Genomic DNA, 25,784 nt, shown 5'->3' on the forward strand with positions numbered 1-25,784 from the left:
CAACCACGCTTACCTCTATTATGGCACTTATCACACAGACCATAATTCAGTTCTGCATTCCAAACAAGACTGAGCAAGGAAGAATCGAGTTTTCCTTTGTATTCATAGAATCTAATGAAGTTATTTAAATTAGTGTAAATATTATTATTGAAAACTAACATACTTATAGTACAGTGCCCCAATATAAGTATACAGTTCAATGAATTTTAACATAATAAACATACCCTCACTGAAGGTAATCACTATCCTGACAACTAAAACCACATAGTAGGTTTGTCTACTTTGAATTTTATATAAACTCAGTGTCGTTTTTTTGTGTGTATCTAGTTTAATTCACTCAACAATATGCTTTAAGATTCATCCATGTGTATGGTTTTATCTTATTTAGTATATTGTATCATTGTATGAATATTTCACAATTTATCCAATCTATTGTTGATGGGCAATAGTGTTATTTCCACTTACAGGACTATTATAAATAATGCTATAAACCGTAAGCAAAACAAAAAGACAACCTACAGAATGGGAGAAAATATTTGTAAACAATGTGACCCACAAGGGATTAATCTCCAAAGTATACAAACAGCTCATGCAGCTCAATATCAAAGAGACAAACAACCCGATCAAAAAATGGGTAGAAGATCTAAATAAACATTTCTCCAAAGAAGACATACAGTTGGCCAAAAAGCACATGAAAAGATGCTCAGCATTGCTAATTATTAGAGAAATGCAAATCAAAGCTACAGTGAGCTATCACCTCACACTAGTCAGAATGGCCATCATGAAAAAGTCTACAATCAGTAAATACTGGAGAGGGTGTGGAGAAAAGGGAACCCTCCTACACTGTTGGTGGGAATGTAAATTGGTACAGCCACTATGGAGAACAATATGGAGGTTCCTTAAAAAACTAAAAATAGAACTACCATACGACCCAGCAATCCCACTCCTGGGCATAGATCCAGAGAAAACCATACTTCAAAAAGACACATGCACCCCAATGTTCACTGCAGCACTATTTGCAATAGCCAAGACATGGAAGTAACCTAAATGTTCATCAACAGATGAATGGATAAAGAAGATGTGGTACATATATACAATGGAATATTATCAGCCATAAAAAAGAGTGAATTAATGCCATTTGCAGCAACATGGATGGACCTAGAGATTATCATACTAAGTGAAGTAAGTCAGACAGAGAAAGACAAATGTCATATGATTTCACTTATATGCGAAATCTAAAAAATGAACTTATTTACAAAACAGAAACAGACTCACAGACTTAGAACTAACAAACTTATGGTTACCAAAGGGGAAAGGATAAATTAGGAGTTTGGGATAAACATATACACACTACTATATAAAAAATAGATAATCAACAAAGACCTACTCTATAGCACAGGGATTTCTACTCAATACTCTGTAATAACCTATATGGGAAAAGAATCTGAAAAAAGAGTAAATATATGTATATGTATAACTAAATCACTTTGCTGTGCACCCAAAGCTAACACAACATTGTAAATCAACTATACTCCAATATAAAATAAAAATGAAAAAAAAATAATGCTACTCTGAACATTCTTTTTTTTTTTTAATTAATTAATTTATTTATTTATCTTTGGCTGCATTGGGTCTTCGCTGCTGTGCTCGGGCTTTCTCTAGTTGTGGCAAGTGGAGGCTACTCTTTGATGCGGTGCGCGGGCTTCTCACTGTGGTGGCTTCTCTTGTTGCGGAGCATGGGCTCTAGGTACATGGGCTTCAGTAGTTGCAGCATGCGGGCTCAGTAGTTGTAGCTCTCAGGCTCTAGAGCGCAGGCTCAGTAGTTGTGGCACACGGGCTTAGTTGCTCCTTGGCATGTGAGATCTTCCCGGCCCAGGGATCGAACCCGTGTCCCCTGTATTGGCAGGCGGATTCTTAACCACTGCGCCACCAGGGAAGCCCTGAACATTCTTATAAATATCTTTTGTGAAAATAAGCATTTCTGTTCGGAATTTACCTAAATGTGAAATTGATGGATTGTAGGGTATGTATATGTTCAGTTTCAGTGAAAACCGCAGTTTCTGATATAAATTTCCACTAACAGTAGATGAGAGTTTCAGTTGTTCCACAACCTCGAGAACATTCAGAATTTTCTGTCCTTTTCATTTTTGCCATTGCAGTTGATATAGTTGTATTGCATTGTGGTTTTAATCTGCATTTACCTAATGAATAATAAAGATGAGCACATTCATATATATCTTTTGGACACTTGCATATCCTGTTTTGTGAAGTGCCTTTTGAAAGTCTTTCACCATATTTCTATTTGGTTGTCTGCCTTTTTCTTACTGATCAGTAGTAGTTCTTTATGTAGCCTAGATATTACTCCTTTGTTGGAGATATGTATTGTAAATATCTTCTTCTACTTTCCTTTCATTCCTTAATTGGTATCTTTTGATGAACAGAGCATCTAATTTTTGGTATTACCAATTTGTCAAATTTTCCTTCAGAGTCAGCACTTTCATGTTCTTTTAAGGAATCTGCCTACTCAAAAGTATTAAAGATAGTATACTGTGTTTTCTTCTTTTTAACTTTATTTTTTTTTAATTTTTAGATATACAATTCATAGAGAATTGATTTTTTTAAATATAAAGTAAGGTAGGAGACCATGATTATTTTTTCCCATATAGATAACCAATTGACTCGGAATTGGAAATACCATCCTCACCCCCACTAAACTGCGTCATAAATCAGGTGACCACATATGAGTCAATTTAGCCCATTTTTAGGTCTCCAGTATGTTTCGCTGGTTTATTGATCTATACATGTGTGAATACCACACTGTCTAAATCACTATTGCGATATAGTAAGTTTTCATATCAGGTAGTGCAATTTTTTTAGCTTTCTTTTCCTTAAGATCACCTGAGCTATACTTGACCTTCTGCATTTCCATATAAGTTCTGGAATCTGCTTTTAAAAAGTCTAGTGTTTTTAATGGATTTTCATTAAAATTGTAGATACCAATAACTTCAGATAGATAGTAATAGCTTTTCAATATGTCTTCTAATCACTGAACATAATATATCCCTCCATGTTCTTTTTTTTTCTAATTTTTCAATTATATTTTTTGAATTTTATTTATTTTTTCATTCAGCAGGTTCTTATTAGTTATCCATTTTATACATATTAGTGTATATATGTCAATCCCAATCTCCCAGTTAATCCCACCACCACCCCGCTGCCATTTTCCCCCCTTGGTGTCCATACGCTTGTTCTCTACATCTGTGTCTCAATTTCTGCCCTGCAAACTGGTTCATCTGTACCATTTTTCTAGGTTCCACATATATGCGTTAATACACGATATTTGTTTTTCTCTTTCTGACTTACTTCACTCTGTATGACAGTCTCTAGATCCATCCACATCTCTGCAAACGACCCAATTTCATTCCTTTTTATGGCTGAGTAATATTCCATTGTATATATGTACCACATCTTCTTTATCCATTCGTCTGTCACTGGACATTTAGGTTGCTTCCATGACCTGGCTATTGTAAATAGTGGCTGTATCAATTTACATTCCCACCAACAGTGCAAGAGGGTTCCCTTTTCTCACACCCTCTCCAGCATTTGTTGTTTGTAGATTTTCTGATGATGCCCATTCTAACTGGTGTGAGGTGATACCTCATGGTAGTTTTGATTTACATTTCTCTAATAATTAGTGATGTTGAGTAGCTTTTCATGTTCTTCTTGGCCATCTGTATGTCTTCTTTGGAGAAAAGTCTATTTACATCTTCTGCCCATTTTTAGATTGGGTTGTTTGTTTTTTTAATATTGAGCAGCATGAGCTGTTTATATATTTTGGAGATTAATCCTTTGTCCATTGATTCGTTTACAAATATTTTCTCCCATTCTGAGGATTGTCTTTTCGTCTTGTTTGTAGTTTCCTCTGCTTTGCAAAAGCTTTTAGGTTTCATTAGGTCCCATTTGTTTATTTTTGTTTTTATTTCCATTACTCTAGGAGGTGGATCAAAAAAGATCTTGCTGTGATTTATGTCAAAGAGTGTTTTTCCTATGTTTTCCTCTAAGAGTATTATAGTGTCCGGTCTTACATTTAGGTCTCTAATTCATTTGGAGTTTATTTTTGTGTATGGTGTTAGGGAGTGTTCTAATTTCATTCTTTTACATGTAGCTGTCCAGTTTTCCCAGCACCACTTACTGAAGAGACTGTCTTTTCTCCATTGTATATCCTTGCCTCCTTTGTCATAGATTAGTTGACCATAGGTGTGTGGGTTTATCTCTGGGCTTTCTATCCTGTTTCATTGATCTATATTTCTGATGGTCTCCTTTGCTCTGCAGAAGCTTTTTAGTGTAATATAATCCCACTTGTCTGTTTTTGCTTTTGTTGCCTATGCTTTTGATGTCACATCCAAGAATTCATTTCCAAGGCCAATGTCAAGAGGTTTTTCCCCTATGTTTTCTTCTAGGAGTTTTGTGGTTTCAGGTTTACAATTAAGTCTTTAATCTATTTTGAGTTAACTTTTGTGTGTAGTGTAAGATGAGACTCCAATTTCATTCTTTTGCCTCCAGTTTTCCCAAGACCATTTATTAAAGAGACTACCCTTTCCTCATTGTGTGTGTATCCTTGTCAAAGATCAGTTGACATATATGCATGGGTTTATTTCTAGGTCTCTATTCTGTTCCATTGGTCTATGTGTCTGTTTATATGCCAATGCCATACAATTTGCATTACTTTGTAATGTATTTTGTATTACAGCTTTGTATGGTAGCTTTGTAATGTTTTGAAATCAGAAAGTGTGATGGCTCCAGCTTTGTTCTTCTTGCTCAAAATTGCTTGGGTATTCAGAGTCTTTTGTTGTTCCACGTGAGTTTTAAGATTTTTTTCTCTTTCTGTAAAAAATGTCATTGAGATTTTGACAGGGATTATATTAAATCTGCAGACCACTTATGCTAGTATGGATTACTATGAGTAGTAATTATAACAATATTAATTCTTTCAATCCATGAGTACAGAGTATTTCCACTTATTTCTGTGTTTTAATTTCTTTCATCAGTGTTTTATAGTTTTCAGTGTACAAGTCTTTTACCTCCTTGGTTAAGTTTATTCCTGAGTGTTTTATTCTATTTTATTCTCCTATTGTTAATGGGTTTGTTTCCTTAATTTCTGTTTCAGATAGTTTATTGTTAGCTTATAGAAATGCAACTGATTTTTGTATGTTAATTTTGTATAGTGCAACTTTGATGAATTCATTGATTAGTTCTAACAGGTTTTTTTGTAGAGTCTTTAAGGTTTTCTACATATTAGATAACATTATCTGCAAATAGACATAATTTTGCTTCTTTCTTTCCAATTTGGATGCTTTTTATTTCTTTTTCTTGCTCTTTTTATTTCTTTTTAATTGCTCTTTTAATTTCTTTTTAATTTCAGTACCGTGATGAATAGAAACAGCAAGAATGGGCATCCTTGCCTTGTTCCAGATCTTAGAGGAAGAGATTTCAGTTTTTCACCATTGATTCTGGTGTTACCTATGGATTTTTCATATACAGCATTTATTGTGTTGAGGTAAGTTCCCTCTATACATAATTTTTTGAGAGCTTTTATCATGAAACGGTGTTGAATTTTATCACATGCTTTTTCTGCATCTATTTACATGATCGTGTGACTTCTATCATTCATTCTGTTAATGAGGTGTATCACATTGATTGGTTTATGTATATCGAACCATTCTTGCATACAGGGATAAATTTCACTTGGTCATGATGTATGATTTTTTTTAATGTGCCATTGAATTTGGTTTATTAATATTTTGTCAAGGATTTTTGCATACATGTTCATCAGGGTTACTGTGCAGACTCCCAGATGGTCTGCCTTAAATCCCAGCTGCTGCATTCTATCTTATCTTTTTGCTAAGCTGTGCCATGCAGTCTCTCAGCCTGCCTGCAGGGGGCACACTCTCACATCACTCCCAAGGAAACCATCTCCACTGTGGCCTAGGTAACACAATGAGAAAAGAGAGGTTAAAAAGGCTCTTTCTTCCTAGAGGGTGTTCCTTTTTCAAAAACTCTCTTCCTCTTTGCCTCCTTCTACATGGCACTTTCTCTTTTTTGTTCTCTTGAAGACTGCTCCATTCCACACAACTGTCCTCCTCCACCAAGATGGCTCATCAGCTTTTGAAAGCCAAACAGAACTAGAATGCAGCCTAGAGGAAGAAGACAATGAAGCAGTAAAGGCTTTTGAGAGTCATAGGTAGTAAGGGAGATCAGATAGGGATTTGGGCCCAATTTCTTCCCAGTGAAAAAAATGAAAAAAAAAAAAATGTGTGTCCAAGAAGTATTCCTCTGCATGTGGGATATGACTCCAGTGACTAATAGAAGTTTTTAATTAGTTGGCATAAAAATTTTATTTCTGCTCTCCTTCATTCTTTCTCAGAGAAACACTTAATTCTCCTACATACATGACTTGCTTGTAGCCTTGACTGTGTATGTCCAATACCACACTATCAGTCACTTTCCCACCTGTGTAGGGACGGGGCATTGCAGCATGTTCACAACATCTTGATACTTGAGAAGAGATGGGCACATGGATGAATAGCATTATTTTATCAATATTACCTTAGACAATTATATTCTCCAAATTGAAGTTGAAACTTTGAAATCTGAAGACAATTCTCATTTGAGTTATGAGCAATGTCATGTTTTTCTTACTGTCAAATTTCTTTATACAGTGGTTTACTTCAGTGACAATAGCAACATCAATTCAACCAAAGTAAACGGATTTGTTTGAACCTAGATGGTTAAATGTTTCCTAACCTATTACTTTATGTGTTAGAGTTGGACACCCACAAAGAATAGGGGATATCTCAAGTTTTTGCACAAAATTGGAATTTCAAAGCTTAAAATCTTGGAAAGAAATGCCTTCATTTCAAAAACTTTGAACCACACAAAAATAGTAAATGCCATTCAGAAATGCTTCCAGTGCATCACTGCAGAATAATAGCTTGCTAATGAGAACAGTCCTACACTGGGAAAACCGAGAGGATGTCTGAGAGAAGCAGTAAGCTGTGTGACAGACAGGCCTGGGAGACAAACACCACAGGCAAGACCTGGGGACCTGAAACAATTGAGCCACCACCCACAGTCATAGCACTCAAGGGCAAGCTCAGCTGAGGGCTTTGACATGTGTTATATACAGAACTTGCCAAGTGAGGTTCAATAAACACTTGCAGATAATATATATTCTCTTATTAAACGAGAAGTTCTCTTTCTTCCCCTGGATGTCAAGTTTAGATGTTGTGTGTTTGGATTTTTTAATATTCAGGCTCAGGTTTGGAAATTTGCCCCGTGCTTTGGGACAAAGACATTTTGAAGAGGAAAAAGCCTGAAACTTAGAAGACACCTGGATCGAATGTTTGAGACACACTAGTTATTATTATTTAAAGACTCCACCTCACACCCAATTTTTGTAGAAAAAAATAATGTTAGCACTAGCCCAATATTTACTGCATGGTAAGTGGCTAGTATATCTGTAGTGACTGAATGAGTTTGTGAAAGAAAAAGAGAGAAATCAAGAAAAAGGGGGATGGAAAGATAGAGAAGGGAGAGGAAAAAAGAAACGAATAAGGAGAAGGAGGGAGAGGGGGAGAAGAAGAAGGAAGAAGAGGAAGACAGGCTCTAAGGTTTCCAGCCAGCCATGCTGTCATCACTTGCAGGCCTTGAGCTGACTAATATCTTCCTGGCATCAAAACCTTTCTACCTGGAAATAATACAAATATATTTATTTACCCACTTGATTGTCTAATATAATATGAACTTTTTGCAAAGAGTGCAGCTGACCTCTGTAAGACCTGAAAGTAAGGGCTATAGTTTCTGCTTCCAGGGAGATGATCCATTATGAATACAAGGAGCCAGGGAATTTTTTATTTTATTTATTTATTTATTTTTTAATTTTTAAATTTAATTTAATTTATTTTTTTATACAGGTTCTTAGGAGTCATCAATTATATACACATCAGTTTATACATGTCAATCCCAATCTCCCAATTCATCACACCACCCCCAACCCCTGCCGCTTTCCCCGCTTGGTGTCCATACGTTTGTTCTCTACATCTGTGTCTCAATTTCTGCCCTGCAAACCAGTTCATCTGTACCATTTCTCTAGGTTCCACATAAATGCGTTAATATACGATATTTGTTTTTCTCTTTCTGACTTACTTCACTCTGTATGACAGTCTCTAGATCCATCTACGTCTCAACAAATGACCCAATTTCATTCCTTTTTATGGCTGAGTAATATTCCATTGTATATATGTACCACAACTTCTTTATCCATTCGTCTGTCGATGGGCATTTAGGTTGCTTCCATGACCTGGCTATTGTAAATAGTGCTGCAATGAACATTGGGGTGCATGTGTCTTTTTGAATTATGGTTTTCTCTGGTATATGCCCAGTAGTGGGATTGCTGGGTCATATGGTAATTCTATTTTTAGTTTTTTAAGGAACCTCCATACTGTTCTCCATAGTGGCTGTATCAATTTACAGTCCCACCAACAGTGCAAGAGGGTTCCCTTTTCTCCACACCCTCTCCAGCATTTGTTGTTTGTAGATTTTCTGATGATGCCCATTCTAACTGGTGTGAGGTGATACCTCATGGTAGTTTTGATTTGCATTTCTCTAATAATTAGGGATGTTGAGCAGCTTTTCATGTGCTTCATGACCATCTGTATGTCTTCTTTGGAGAAATGTCTATATAGGTCTTCTGCCCATTTTTGGATTGAGTTGTTTGTTTTTTTAATATCGAGCTGCATGAGCTGTTTATATATTTTGGAGATTAATCCTTTGTCTGATGATTCATTTGCAAATATTTTCTCCCATTTGAGGGTTGTCTTTTCATCTTGGTTGTAGTTTCCTTTGCTGTGCAAAAGCTTTGAAGTTTCATTAGGTCCCATTTGTTTATTTTTGTTTTTATTTCCATTACTATAGGAGATGGATCAAAAAAGATCTTGCTGTGATTTATGTCACAGAGTGTTCTTCCTATGTTTTCCTCTAAGAGTTTTATAGTGTCCAGTCTTACATTTAGGTCTCTAATCCATTTGGAGTTTATTTTTGTGTATGGTGTTTGGGAGTGTTCTAATTTCATTATTTTACATGTAGCTGTCCAGTTTTCCCAGCACCACTTATTGAAGAGACTGTCTTTTCTCCATTGTATATCCTTGCTTCCTTTGTCATAGATTAGTTGACCATAGGTGTGTGGGTTTATCTCTGGGCTTTCTCTCTTGTTCCATTGATCTATGTTTCTGTTTTTTGTGCCAGTACCATATTGTCTTGCTTACTGTAGCTTTATAGTATAGTGTGAAGTCAGGGAGTCTGATTCCTCCAGCTCCGTTTTTTTCCCTCAAGACTGCTTTGGCTATTCGGGGTCTTTTGTGTCTCCATACAAATTTTAAGATTTTTTGTTGTAGTTCTGTAAAATATGCCATTGGTAATTTGATAGGGATTGCATTGAATCTGTAGATTGCTTTGGGTAGTAGAGTCATTTTCACAATATTGATTCTTCCAATCTAAGAACATGGTATATCTCTCCATCTGTTGGTATCATGTTTAATTTCTTTCTTCAGTGTCTTATAGTTTTCTGCACACAGGTCTTTTGTCTCCCTAGGTAGGTTTATTCCTAGGTATTTTATTCTTTTGGTTGCAATTGTAAATGGGAGAGTTTCCTTAATTTCTCTTTCAGATTTTTCATCATTAGTGTATAGGAATGCCAGAGATTTCTGTGCATTAATTTTGTATCCTGCTACTTTACCAAATTCATTGATTAGCTCTAGTAGTTTTCTGGTGGCATCTTTAGGATTCTCTATGTATAGTATCATGTCATCTGCAAACAGTGACAGTTTTACTTCTTCTTTTCCAATTTGTATTCCTTTTATTTCTTTTCTTCTCTGATTGCTGTGGCTAGGACTTCCAAAACTAAGTTGAATAATAGTGGTGAGAGTGGACATCCTTGTCTTGTTCCTGTTCTTAGAGGAAATGCTTTCAGTTTTTCACCATTGAGAATGATGTTTACTGTGGGTTTGTCGTATATGGCCTTTATTATGTTGAGGTAGGTTCCCTCTATGCCCACTTTCTGGAGAGTTTTTATCATAAATGGTGTTGAATTTTGTCAAAAGCTTTTTCTGCATCTATTGAGATGATCATATGGTTTTTATTCTTCAATTTGTTAATATGGTGTATCACATTGATTGATTTGCATATATTGAAGAATCCTTGCATCCCTGGGATAAATCCCACTTGATCATGGTGTATGATCCTTGCTTGAGCAATTTTAAGTAAAGTTATAGATCTGCAGCCTCGCGAATGAAAAAATTCAGTTTCAACAAACAACAGCATTCTGGGTTTGAGCTATTATTTTTGCAGTCACTTGAGGAGTTAAACCTTGTTCCTGACTGGATAATTTCTGGTGACCCATAAGGAAGTGAAAGCTGAGGTCAGATCCCCATGAGGGTGAAACTCAGAGCCTTTGTGTTTGTACAGAGTAAGAGCCACACTGCCCTGCAAGCCACCTCAGCACACTATTTCACCACCTACTTTCTCCAAAATAAGGAACAATCTGTTAGTTCTTTCCATTCCCAGGGGGAGCTTTTTTCAGATATCTAGGTCTGTTAGTATTAAAATGTGCTGTGAATTCTGACGCTCGCATATGTCCCTCACCTCCTTACTGGAAATCTTGCTCCAAAGAAATACCTAGTTGCCCAAGGATTGTGTGTTCTCAGAAAATGTTAAACCTGTGGGAGTGTGTTCCTGGAAATCCCCTATGCTCAAGGCTGTAATGGTCTTCTTGCCACCTTCATCACAGGACCTGGCCTCCTTAATCCACCCCAGTCCCAAAGACAGAAACAACCTGTCGGGTAACCAGTAAGGAAGGAGGGCTTCCGAGAGACAAAACTCGGTAGTCAGCCATGCTAGTAACTTCCTCACCTCTAAGCTTGCATATAGCCCAATAAAGAATTGAAATATAACAAAGTAAGGATAGGATATCACTAAAGAGGCTGCTTTTCACATTTTCATTTCACATGATTCACGCTGAGTGTGTTTCATCAAGAGTATCACAAGTAGGCTTTCTTCTTTTCAGCACCACTCTGACCATTTTTGGTGCTTAACTATCTACTTGTTCATCTCCATTTTTTTTCCTTCATAATAACTACAATGGTTTTGTTTCCTTTTCTTTTCTCGGTGTTTCTGTGTTTTATTTTATTACAAAAAGGCAACAAAACTAAAGAAACTAAAGAAAAATTAGATGAACAGAATTTTTCCACTCTTGAATATTTTAGTATATTTTCTGCTAGTATCTTTCTATTCATCTATGTTAGTGAGATAGATATAATTACATTGTACCTCAATTTTCAACCCATATTTTTCACTAGTGATATATTGAAGGACTTAGCCTTGAAGCTTCTGTACTTTTAAATGACTACATAACATCCCATCAGGTGATCATCTTCAAATGCTATTTAACCAAATATTCAGCAATGGGACATTTCCAACTTACTGTTGTTATAAATAACTCTATGATAAACATTTTTGTGAATTAAGCATTTTACATATTTTGGATTATTTCCAGAAGCTGGCATCCAAGAAAAGAGTGGTCGTATGACATGAAAATATTTATGGATCTAGATTTACAGTGCCAAATTGTTTTACAATTTGGATACAAAATATTCATTTAAAGTAAAATGTTTCTTCCTGCTTTCTAATTTAAGCTGTTACTATCAAGCAGGTTTTTAAAAATACTTTATCCAAATGACTCCAATCAGCCAGCAATCTTTATTCGTTGTTCTTGTGGGAGGAATTCTGAAATGAGCAAAACAAGGAACTATGGGTAAAATGCTGTCCTCAAGTAACTCATTGCCCCTTGAAACCATACCCTCAGCCCTCAGCAAACTAAGCCAACAACGAAAAAAAAGTATTCCAGAAGTTCTACAGGTATTCTCCTGTTCAAATCCTGTCTTTGCTTCACATCTAAATAGAGCTCTGGAAAAATCATTGACCTCTGTCTTGGAGCTCAATTTAATCTGCCAACAAGTCAAGATGCCACTGCCAACAGAACATCTAGGGAGGACTGGGAACGGGAAATGACTTTAGAGAATGTTGAGTCTCTTTATTAAGGGAAAGATGGCTTTTCATTTGAGAACTCACCAACATCTATGGTTGGAAGGCACCATACCTCCAAGGCAAATGTGAAATATCTTAGAGCAGTAAGGCTTTCCCACAAGTCAAAGCTACTGAGAAATTAGCCAGGCAAATCTGCTGAGGCTCCCCCTTCTCTCATCTTCAGTCCCAGGTGCCTCTGGGTCTGTGCTTTCTCATCAGTGGACATGTCGATTCTAGCACAATTTGTCAATAACAGAGCTGCCATGTTCTCAGTTCTTCCTCATTTTGGAAATGTCACATATGTTACTTATAATCCTCCCAAGAAGTCTAGGAGCTGGGTATTTTTATCCTTAATGAAAAAATTGAGGCTCTGGAAAGCTCAGCAACTTTCCCAGGTTCACTCAGCTAACTAGTGGCAGCACTGAAGCCCAAATGCTGAGTGCCGGTTCACAGAGTTGCAGCAGTACAGAAGTCTTCCTCCTGTGGAAAAAAAGTCGACTTTCCATCCTGCTGCAGCCCTGCTTTCCTCTGAGGTGGGGATTCTCCTAGATAGTTGGTCCTTGTTTCTCCACTGCACTTGTTTACACATCTATGACCAGTTACCAGGGTATTTAAAGGCAGTTAATTTGAATACTAGCAGGAGACTTGGAGAAGTAATTAAATAGGCCCACTTGATATCTCTAAAGTCAATAAATGTTTGAGAAGTGGTTCATCAGGTTGCAAGATAATAGAAAAACAAAACCACATTAAAGTTTAATTACCAAAATTTGATTTGTCCTGAAGATAAGAGTCCTGAGCCCCTTTCTTAATTCCTTTTCACTTCTTGAACTGTAAGTCCATAATTCCCCCTTTTTGAGATTGGAAATCACACTCAGAGATGGTTGAAGTGGGCCTGACCAGCTGCTCAACCCCAGATGAATCTAGCCCAGGGAGAGCCATGTCTAGCCATCGATGGACACGAGGGGCTGCTCTATGTCAGTGCCTGCTGCCCGGTGCCCAGGGATCCCTGATGAGCAGCTGGGACACAGTCTTCTCCTAAGAATGTCAGGCTGGAGTCATACCACACCTCTCCTCTGACTGCTTTTTGCCTAATTCCTGGTTTTGCTTTCCAGCCCCCTCTTGGTCTTGAGTTTCTCTGAACTCAAAAAAACATCTTCACATTCTGCTGCTTCTGTCTTTCACTCCATGCCCTCTTTCACTCCATGCCCTCGCATTAATTTAGATGTGTCCCTCCCAGGACCAGCCAGCCCCTCAAATATTGTTTCCAGCCTGGCTCTAAAGTTCTTTAGGGACTCCTTCCTCTGTTATTCATTTTGGCCCCTATTTCCAAGGGCTGCTCCTGCTTCCCTTCATCGTTGCATTATTTCTAATGGAATCTCTGGAAGAATTCAAGCTTTGCCTTATGCTCTTATTCCCTCACCTCTTTCCTTCAAAGTTTATCCCCTATCCCATCCCACAGGGGCTAAAGTAAGTTCTTGCAGAAATCCCAGCGTAGGAGGAGGTGCCACTTATTTCCTCAGTTTCCCATCTAATTCTCAGCTCTCCCCACTCCTTTGTTTTTGATTTGCTTCCCAGCTGCCTCTGAACTGCATATTCTAACCACAGTCAAGGTGAATTCTAAGATTAGATAATTTAGTCCCTTCTTACAAAAATGACTCATGACTCTCAGATACGTGTGGCAAAGGGTACGTTTCAATATTTTCAGAGAGGAACTAAGTTGCTAGGAGCATTTTGGTCCTCTGTACAGGAAAAGAGGACCATTTTGTCCATTATTAAACACAGGGTGAGATCCATGTTACAAGTTAAAATGGGTAGAAGAAGCAACTAACCATTAATGCCAGATGAAAGAAGAGGTGCCAGATATTCAAACATGGATTGGAAAACTTCTTGGCAGATTGTTGTACAGAAAACTCATCACGGAATCTGATGGTAAGATAAGATGACCAATCCTGAGATTCCATAATTTAACAAAGACAGGGCTTTTGCAGTCCTATCTTAACTCCATCTCTTAGCTCACCCAGACTTCCGCTTTAGGCTCAAACAACAGAACTGCCTTGTGATGGTCTGATTACCAAACAGCCAAAGGCATTTCTTTCTTGGCTCTGATTCACCCTCAGCTTCTTAAAGCTACCAAATACCAGTATCAGTAGCTTCTCTGGATTCTGGCTGCGGAATTATTCTTAAGATAGAATACTCAAAAAGGACTTGGACTTTCAAGTTCCAAGAATGGCCAACAGTGAAAAGCATTCACTGGAGATTGAAAACCTGTGTCATTGACTTGTCCTCAATATTTTTCCCCTGGATGATGTTTTTTCATCTCAGATGACATGCTAGTATTGTGGCTAATATTCTATATTCATTTATTTAAGTTACAGCTATGTACAATGAAAGTAGAAATGCCTTGCCTTTCCCATGTTTTCTGAGTAAGATGGTGTAGTGGGGTTGAATGGTGGCCAGCACCCAGAAAGATATGTTCAATTATTAATCCCAGAAACCTATGAATGTGACCTTATTTGGAAAAAGAATCCTCGTGGATGTAATTAAATTAGGGATCTCAAGATGAGATCATCCTGGATTATCCATGTGGGCCCTAAATCCAATGACAAGTGTCCTTTAAAGAGACACACAGGGACTTCCCTGGTGGCGCAGTGATTAAGAATCTGCCTGCCAATGCAGGGGACACGGGTTTGAGCCCTGGTCGGGGAAGATCCCACATGCCGTGGAGCAACTAAGTCCACGCACCACAACTACTGAGCCTGTGCTCTAGAGCCCACGAGCCACAACTACTGAGCCTGTGTACCACAACTTCTGAAGCCCGCGTGCCTAGAGCCCATGCTCCGCAACAAAGAGAAGCCCGCGCACCGCAACAAAGAGTAGCCCCCGCTCGCCGCAACTAGAGAAAGCCCGCGCACAGCAATGAAGACCCAAAGCAGCCAAAAATAAATAAATTAATTAATTAATTTTTTAAAAAAGACACACAGAAGAGAGATACACAGAGAGAAGAAGAGAAGGTCATGTGAAGACAGAGGCAGAGATTGGACTTTATGCAGCCACAGGCTAAGGAATGCCTGGAGCCTCTAAGAAGCTGGAAGAGGCAAGGAATGATTTTCCCATAGACCCTTCAAGGGGAGTGCAGCCCTGTGAGCCTTTTATTTTAGACTTCTAGCTTCTGACCTGTGTTAGAATAAATTTCTATTGTTTTAAGCCACTAAGATTGTGATGATTTGCTATGTTACCCCCAGGAAACTAATACAGGTGGATATTAGTTTGGTGTTTACATTAACACCAGCAGAAGAAAGTCTGAATTGTGGCAGAACCTCTGAGTCTGTAATGTCAGAACCCCCCAGATTTGTGTGAACATTTTCAAGTACAAATTGGCTGTGTTCCATACCACTGGCTTCGCAGATTGCAGAAGGAAGTTAAGAACATCTGATGAAACTCCTCATTTACAAATAGTAAAACAGACTGTTCATGCCTCTATATTGCACCCCCCTAAAACACACACACACACACACACACACACACACACACACACACCCCACTTGTCAGGGAAGTCTAAAATAAAAGAGTAGTATGAATCTGAGCTCTGCTTGAGTTATGTATCTTCAAATTCCATGCTGTTGGTGGACATCCAGACCTTTAAAAAATTCCCTAAGGTCCTATGAGTCAGAGATATCTACGTATTCTCTACCAGCCTTGAGACCTCAGAAGAGCCAAGATTTACGTGGATGAGGTGCCAGTTGGCAAATGTCCTGTTTCCTTTGCCTACTGGTGGCTCTTTCAAGAAGTTCCCTGAATGGGTGTCACTCTTCTTGCCTGAAATCAGACTCACCAGCAGAAAAGACTTTCTAACCCACATTTTCCCTAAAGTTTCTATTTTATCCAGAATCATCATTCACTTTCTTCATATCATTTAATACAATGTCTGTTAATGTATCTGTTAATTTATATATTGATTGACCCTTTTCCTCACTAGGCATGCATCTCCATAAAGACAGTGACCATGACTATTTAGCCCATCACTATTATGATGCAAGGTCCATAGTAAACACTAAATATTTTGTTGATTATTTATTGAATTTAAGACTTCTAATCTCCCTTACTAGGTATAAACTTTTTAATGGTGGAAACTTTCAATATAATTGATGTATTTTATCCCTGAGAGAAAAAGGAATACATTGCAAAGCTATGAGACCAGGGGATCCATTTCCTGGTGTATTTATTGTCTTTGAATAATTATATTTAAGATGCATATGTTTTCCCAAGAGATATGTAATAAAGATTATATAGTAATGAATGAGGGACACAAAGTAAAAGGAGACACAGGCCTGCCCTCAAGCAGCTTATAATCTAGTGTAGGGGGCAGATGCATGTAGTAGAAATACATGCAGGTGGAATGAGATAGTGCTTTGAGGGCACAGTGGTGGCGGGAGAACAAGCTGCACTGGGAGAAGGAAGAATCCAGGAAGGCCTCACAAGAGAGGCTGCTTTTGAAATGGAACTGAAGGATGGAAAAGATTTTGCAGGCAGAAAGAGAGTAGATGAAAGGAGGAGGAGACTGGAAATGTCAAGGGATGGAAGAGCACGAACCACAAAGAACAGGCAACAAACTTTGAAGGGTTTGTTAAGGAGAAACATGATCCTCTCCATTACGGCCTGAATGTGTCAACCAGCAAACACACAACCTCCATAGATCTTGATGGTCTAGTCCTGGTTGTTCAGAGATGTCCTCAATGCATTTAACTTTTGGAGAGAAGGGCGGTGACAATAAGAGATATGTTTGTATTTCTCTTTTCTTGTTTTGTTTTAGACCATATGCTTTAGACTAGAGGAAAGAAGTGTAGCTTTTCCCTTTCGTAGATTTGAAAGCAGCTTCTCATTCTTCTCACAAAGCCTCAGTCCACATTTTCTGGGACCACATTCCCTGTTGACAGTTACTATGTGTTACAAAAATGATGTAAATTTTAATCTTAGTCAGAGACACACACAATTAGGAAGACCTGTCTGTAATCAGAAATAGCCATGGTTTACACATGGCCTTGCTCCATTGTGATAATATCCATCATGGAAAATTGAGGGTCTTTGGCTAGGGAACCTCCCACATATCTTCCTGGGTACCTTATATAGAGCTGGGTCCTAATAAATGCTCACAACACCCTTGGCCCTGTGGGAGACACTTTATGCAGCTCTAGTCTGTAAGGGAAACCCCTCCCTTTAATGCTCAGATACAAAGAGTTTGAGTTGAAAACCTAGCTGAAAGTTCAGCAACGTTATGTCCTCTTTTATAACAAATGAGATACAAGTAAATAAAGTTGAAACTTCATTCAGAAATAGAAATTCTTAAGAAGGGAATCATGTAAGCTGAAAGAAAAACATGCTTTGCAGTACACGGATTCCTGAGCAACAGAACTAACTCACCTGAGAATACAGAAGTTACCACTTTCAGCCAACAAGAAATGATACTTCTGATCACACGCTAATTTTTTTTTTGCCATTCTTATTGAAAAAACAGATCCAAGTAAAACAGTGAAATAGGATAATTTTTGTTCTTTAGGGTGCTACATTTTATACTAAAGCCCTGGATATTACTTCTTCTAATCTCTGTCCATCCTATTCCCTAACAAATCTTATTTTTCTCCTGCGTCTTAATTTCTCTCAACAACATATTATAAATGGCCAAAAAAAAAAAATAGTCCTTTATGCTCTAAGTCATTTTTCATTTCCTTTAAGAATTTTCCATTATTCCTCTCCAAGGAATCTTTCCCACCCTAATACTTAGTTGTACCAGTTTTGTTTCACATCATTTCAAGGTGTCATTATAGTCATTAATTTAGCTTCTCCCTCTCTATAATGAAATATAGACACCCATGGCAGGAACTGTGTCTAATTCTTTTCAGTTTCCCCCATAGTTCTTAGCAAACTGTTGTCTACATGGTTAATTGAAAGAATGAATGATTTGTGGACAGATGTGTTTGCCTGCCTCCTCAGACTCCATTTCTGCCTTCCTCAAAGCCCATTATTTCCATTTCAGGATCTATGTCATTCTCAGGAAGTTGACTCCATGCCTCAACTTCAAAGATGGGATTCTATACTTGGGTTAAGGTAAACTGAGTGGTACATTTCATCCCCCATCTTATACATAATTGCAATTATTGGTTCAAGATGGACATATGACCTCAGATGGTTCAGTCAGAAAGAATTTCAGGGCTCTTTCTGGGAATGCTGGGCAAAGGCAAATCCTCTTGTTTTTTTGTTTTTGGCTGTGCCACGTGGCTTGCAGGATCTTAGTTCCCCAACCAGGGATCGAACCTGTGCCCCTGCAGTGGAATCTCGGAGTCCTAACCACTGGACTGTCAGGGAATTCCCCAAATTCTCTTGTTTTTACTAAGTAGAGTGAGTATATTTAGACTTAGAAGTGTTGCAGTCATTTCACTACCGTAACAGAAATCAACATATACTAGGCTCATGATGCTGATTAGTGGTAGCTTGTCAGTAGACATTTAGGTATCTGGTATATGAAATACGTTCTAATAGGAAAAACAAACAAACAAACAAACAAAACAGGAGACAAAATCCCCTATCAAGTTTTGGAACACTAAAATCTGATAATTAAAGAAGTTAAAGTTTTATCCAGTTTGCATTCATAAAATGCTATTACAGTATTTCCTCATCTGTAATATGGAACCAATAATGAGGTAAATTATGTAAAGCACTCAGCATGGGCCTGGACACTGAGCAGCCACTCCATAAATCTCAATAGTTTCCCTTTCTTTTTTTTTTTTTCCCCCTTTCTTTTCTTCCCCATCTAGAGGTCTTTTTCAAAAAACAAAAAAACCAGTAAAACCCTGAAATATATCAATAACCTGAAATTCTTATAATAGCATGTTCTGAAGAATTCAGAAAAAAGATAAATAATACTCAGGAACAAAACTTCATCTTCCAACTTTCATGAGGATACAACTAACCCATACCAGGACTCATATTTTTGAGACTCCTAGTGCTTGAGACACTGATTAATGGGAAGCCATTGCAAAGAACCTAGCAGCTTACATCCTGTTTCTACACAACATTGTAACAAGCCATGGTGTAACAGTACTTGCTACACAAATGGCAGGTTAAAACACAAAGAAAAATAAACTCTCGATTTCTCAAATTAGACCTTTACAGTAAAAAGTATTCATTGGAAAATAAGGATAATGTAAAGGTATAAACTTCAGTTTGATTTATTCAAGGTAATTTGGATAAATTCGAGTTTGCTTCTTTTTTGTTTGTTCTTTACCTTGAATTGCCTAAGAAGTTGGGTAACCAGCAGTTAGTTACCAAGAGTTCTAAGTTATTAAAAAATCCTATTACAAACATAATGGTCTAGAATCTAGTAGACTGTAAGCCTGCATAGTAATTATCTTCTACCAACTTACCTTTTATTTTGTTGTAATGTGAGGAAAACCCACTCTATTACTATTCCTGAAATATTTTAGAGCCTTATAGGAAAATACAGTCCTTTGGAGTCAAGTTAACCTGTTAGTTCCATTAGCAAAACTGTAGACTATCACTCTTTTGATTACTGTGATTAAATGTAGTAATTTAAAGGATATATATAGGAGAAAAATAGCCTGAGCCTGGGTCCTAGCTCTGCCACTTATTGGCTGTGTACATCTCTTCACTTTAAAATATTACTACCTCAGCTTTATAGAAGATAATAATACATGCCCTGGCAAACCCATAGACTCTCAAGAGACTAAAAAAGGATCCCACCAACATTTGCCACCAAAATATCTGGCATAAAACCTATCCTTTACTGTATCTCAGAGGAAAATCTAGAAACCCAGGTCCAGGAGGGAAGAGGAGAATGAAACAAAAGACATGCAGAAAATAATAGAAAAGCCATTGGCTTTGCAGACAAAAATGACCATATTTGAATTTTGATACTATTATCAATTTGAACTTAAGCAATTTATTTAATCTCCCTGGGTTCAGTTCCCTTATTTATAAATGGAGATTACACTAACAACACTGCAGAATTGTTAAATGAGACAACAAAGAGATGTAAAGGGTCCAGTTTAGAGGCTTGCATTAAGAACTTCTTAATAAATGGTTGCTGCAATTACACAAAATAGTCAAGTAGAGAAATAAGGTTTCAATCATGTAAATATGTAACTAATGGGTATTTTGTGCAGTGAACTGGAGGTTCTTTAGCAACCAGGCAGCATATATTGAAGACGACATATATTTAAAGTGATGGAACAATTGCAGATATAGAGTCTGGGAACTTTCATTAAGTAATAAGGCTCAATGCAGACAAGTGTAACCCTGAAACCATGTGGAACCCAGAAAAGCACTTAGAATCTAGGCAGCAAAAAGGAAGAGAAATCTAAACAAGACCTAAGAGATATGCCTTGGAGACACTGGCTAAGGTTTCTGGGTTTGTTTTTTTTTTTAACAGTTTATCCATAAAAAAGCATTATAAATTAGCATCAGAATCTAATGATATTTTATCTGAATTTTCTTATATGTAAATTGTTTGACTTGATTGGTATCACACTGTGTATATTTGTGGCAGGGCATTGTTTGCCCAATTCTTCACCCTTCCCTTTATGCACACCCTCCGACCTGTGACTTTGCAGTCCCTAATTTATTTCCAGCTCCCTTGACTTTGTGTTTGGCCAAGTGACTTGCTTTGGCCAAAAGATGAAGGTAGAAATGACAGTATGAGAGTTTCACACTTAGACCTTAAGAGGCGGTATTTCTGCCCATTCCCTGTGCCTCTGCCATTACCCTGAGAACAGAATCCTGGGCTAGCCCCTGGTCCCAGAAGGAGGATGAAAGACACACGGAGTGGAGCTAAATCATCCAGGAGAGCCCAGCCTCAGTCAGCAGACACAGGATGTTGGAGCAAGACCAGCTGAGATTTGCAGAGCCGACCATCTGGGGCTAGACCAATTGGCTGACCCTCAACCAGTACACAGGTGGAAGAGGATAAACACTTGCTCATTTTGCTATTGAGTCTTGGGATGACATATCACACAGCATTTTGCTGGCAGTAACTAACTGAATACAATGTCCTTAATAGGTGTTTTGTTTTTTTAAATAATGTCCCCATCTAGCTCATGCATTGCCACCAGAAATGTAACCACTCTTTGCCATCTTTCAGGCATCAGGTTTATGGTTTTTAAAAAAAAAATGGCCTGTGATTCGTAACCTGATCCAGAGACACAGAGAAAGGTTGTGTGAAAAAAAATTTTAACAGTAACTGGCTATTTGACGATATTAAAAAAATATTTTGGGCAAGATAATAGTATTAGAGTTATTTTTTTAACAGAATCCTTGTCTTTTATAGATACATATCAAAATATTTATGGATGAGATGATATTACATCTGGGGTTTTCTGGGGTTTTCTTCAAAATGATCCAGTTTCAGGGTAGGTGTAATAAATCAAACCAGAGCAGCTGGGAGTTGCATCATTGTAGCTGGCCGTAGCTTGGTAATGAGTACAGGGGGTTCACTACTCCCTACTGTGCTGTATATTTCAAATTTTCCATAATAACAGTTCTAATTAGTAATCTGAAAAAAAAAAGAGTAAGGGCAGAAAACATTTTCTTTAAAAGAGACAAATAATGGTGAAAGATAGATATACTTCCATTTTCTGTTATGAGGAGTAAATATGATAAAATTCAGTGCCTCGAAAGGAGACATTGCCAGTGGGGCTCCCTCCAGATCACCAAGTACTCTCAGCTTCTCTACTAGGAACCCATCCTCAGTTTACCCTCTGCAGAGAGGGCTTTGTGAACAGAGAATCCATGCTGCGAGACAAATGCAGAGGGAAAACTTAGTGCAGGTGTGCTGGGCACACACAGGCATACTATGACTGTTCACTCAATAAAAAACACTCCTGGTGGAGGGAAGAGAGGCCAGCTCACAAACAACAGACACACTGTAGTCCCTGCTACTGTGCTCCCTGCTTTTACACTCAACTCCCAAGCCTCCCTCTCCCTTAAGTACTTACCACACCCCCTGGGGGTTACTTGTGGTTGTCTGAACTTCACCCTTGGCAGGAAACATCTAGTACAAGACATCCCTTTACAGATACTTCTTTTATCTGTGCCTTAAATGAGCTGTGTTGGCAAGGTATTTGAAAATCAAAACAACGATAAGATCTTTTTCATCTAGTGAAGTAAAATATTGTGACAATCTTCAATGCTGGCAAAGATAAGGTAACACTGCTCATTAGAGTTGAAATTGAGACCACATTTCTAGAAATCAATTTGGCAGTGTATGGCAAGTTCATGAATAGCAATCATGCTCTTTGAGTCAGTAATCCCTCTTCTAGGAATTACTAAGGGCAATATTAGCAATGTGTACAAAATGTACACACTAGACGCAAAGAGATTTGTTAACGGTAAGTTAATTCTGCTACACCCATATGACCTACTATGCCACTAAAATAATGCTTATAAAGAAATATTAAATAAAATAGAAAATTCCTGTGATAAATAAAGAAGACAAGACTGTTTATACACTGTATTTATTGAAAGTGACTTCATCAAATATTTGAGTAGTTGCTTTGGGCAGGTGGATCATGAATAATTTTGATTTCTTTCTGCAGACTTTTTCAGTGTTTTCCAAATTTTCTTCAATAATAAGAATAAATTTTCATTACTATAAAAATATTTTAAAACAATTAAAACTATTAGTTCTTCTAATATTTCCTCCATCATGCAAAATTGCCCTATATTTCTTTTTTTTCCTTTCTCATTTCAGTGTTCTTTTTTAAATTAAAAAAAATTTTCTTGAGGTATAGTTGATTTACAAAGTTGTGTTAATTTTTGCTGTACAGCAAAGTGATTCAGATATATATATATATATATACACACACATTCTTTTTCACGTTCTTTTCCATTACGGTTTATCACAGGATATTGTATATAGTTCCTTGTGCTATACAGTAGGAACTTATTGTTTGCCCTATATTTCTTAACTGCCTGATAATAATGACTTTGATGACAGACACAAACAACAGCCTTAGATATACTCAGAATAGGGGCTATGGCTTGTGCATCTATATATAGTTTTCCTTGACTCAGTTAAAAATATAATTTAATAACACCTTCATCTCAAGGTCATTTTGAAGATAAAAGAGACACAATGTATAAAAAGTCTTTATAAGCCTTTAAGTTCACAGTTTCCTTTGTATGTAAAATGTTGAGAAGACGTGCGTAATATACCGTACCTGAACATGCATTGTAAACTATGTAAAATTGCCATTATTATTACTTATTTGAATGAGTGCTTTAAGCAAGGCATCTGGACCTTGATATTTTGTTGCTGCTCAAACCCTCTTGCATAATACAGCCAAGGGTTATACATAATAAACCCTGGCTATCTGGGGTCAGTCCCTGCACATGCCTCCCTCTTCCCCCTCATCGGTTTCCTGAAGTCATCTGCCCTTTCCTGAGAGGGACACATGCCTTTCCTGCAAGCACAGCGTTCCTCTCAGACATGACATTATTACTTCCAGGTCTTACAAGGGCAGTTTTAGCTTTCACTACTCACTGCAAATGACACCTTCTTTTGTCACCACCCTGTTAGAACTCCCATTAAACTGTGGAGGAAGAAATGTGTCTCTTAGCACAAAAATAAATTCAGGAAGAATAACAACTCCCTGCGTAATTGGAACACAGACTGCTTTTGGCTGGCTTTTTTGCCAAGTAATTATTTAGGAGACAATTTGAAAAAAAATGCTGACAGAATGAAAGACCAGAGTCAGGGCTCAGTTCATTGACTAAATTAGTTCTTTACCCAGGTTTAGCCATTTTTCCTCATCATGCTTCAACACGGCCACTTATAAAATTATAACCTTAAATCCGCTGGGCTGCTGTGATGGTCTAAATGAGCTAACTTCTAGATCCAAAGCATCTTAGAGGTCACATGTTATCTGAGAGGTCATTCACATTCCAAGGTTCTTTTCAATTTAGGAAATTTCTTTCATACCCAGGCAGACACTTTCAGCTTCACAGAATTCACATTTTTATTTTTCGAGACAGTCTGTGGTATTGTTAGACAAAAATAATAGCCGAAGGTGCTTTATTGTACGTACAGAAGGCTACCCTCCTCTAACAACCCCACCACAGTTAGAGTTCTGTTCTTGAGGTCTTTATAATGTAACTGTTTTTCCTTTTTAAATGATATTTCTTCATCAACTGAATATTCCTACCTTCTCTCTTTTCTCTCAGTACCCTGCCATCTTTTCTTATTCAGGCAAGTAACTAAGGTTTTCAGCATAGTGTAGGATTATAAGCTTTGGCACAGGAGTCTTGCCTGTATTATTTACTAGCTGGGCCATCTTGGGCAAGTTAATTACTATCCTCATACTTCATATTCCTTGTCTGTCAGTTGTATGACTATAATGGTACATATTTCATAAAGTTGTTGTACTAAATGTTTTACTTGCATGCGGATAGTCTACATAAAACACAACACATAGAACTTGGTATAGAGGTTGTACTCCATAAATGTTCATCATTGATGATGGTGATAAAGATGGTGTAGTCTCCAGCACCTTCCTCATATGGCCAGATTATTTGAACATTCTAGTTTGCCAATGTCCTTCTTAAATTATAATGGTAGGGGGACTTCCCTTGTGGCGCAGTGGTTAAGAATCCACCTGCCAATGCAGGGGACATGGGTTCGATCCCTGGTCCGGGAATATCCCACGTGCCGTGGAGCAACTAAGCCCGTGCGCCACAACTACTGAGCCCGCATGCTGCAACTACTGAAGCCTGTGCACCACAACTACTGAGCCTACATGCGGCAACTACTGAAGCCCATGCGCCTAGAGCCCCTGCTCCACAGCAAGAGAAGCCACCACAATGAGAAGCCCGTGCACCACAACGAAGAGTAGCCCCCCACTTGCTGCAACTAGAGAAAGCCCTCACGCAGCAATGAAGACCCAATGCAGCAAATAAATAAATAAATAAATAAATAAATAAATATTATAATGACAGAACTGGAGGCATAAACATGTTATAATCAGGAAAACTCAGAACACAGTGGGGTGCTCACCACTTGATCTGGGTGTTAGCTATTTGAAATTGAGCAAGTTCTTCAGTCTCTTTAAAGTCTACAGATGGGAATAATAAGATTATTCACTTTGTAAGGCTGTTATGAACATTTTAGTAATGGTGCTATACTAAGGTGCTAAATATGTACAAATCATGGTTCTAAGCACTACATTTAGGACCATCTTGACAAACAGTAAACATTCAGTATTATTATGACAGGAGAAGGTCTAGGAGGTTTAGGGTACAGCTGTCTGAATCTAGGGTGATATTTTTTCCCTAGGCACAGGGTCTGAGGTTACCTCACCCCTGAGAAACCCCACACAGATCTGACCACATCTCTGCCCGGCTCCACTACCAGACACTTTAACAGGAAGGAGGTGAAGGGAAGTAGAGAAGAAGGTTGGGGAAGCACAGGAGAGAAAGAGGAAGAGGCCATAGCAGTGACAGAGAACTAAGCAACACACCAGGTGGGTGGTCATTCTCAGAAAGAGGAAAGAGGAGAAGAGCTACCAACAAGAGAAGGGCTTTCTCTTATTTTCCTTCATCCATGCCAGTCTCTTTGCAAGAGTCTACAGTCTGTAAGATTT

Source organism: Balaenoptera musculus, chromosome 9, assembly GCF_009873245.2.
Source record: "Balaenoptera musculus isolate JJ_BM4_2016_0621 chromosome 9, mBalMus1.pri.v3, whole genome shotgun sequence".
NCBI lineage: Eukaryota > Metazoa > Chordata > Mammalia > Artiodactyla > Balaenopteridae > Balaenoptera > Balaenoptera musculus.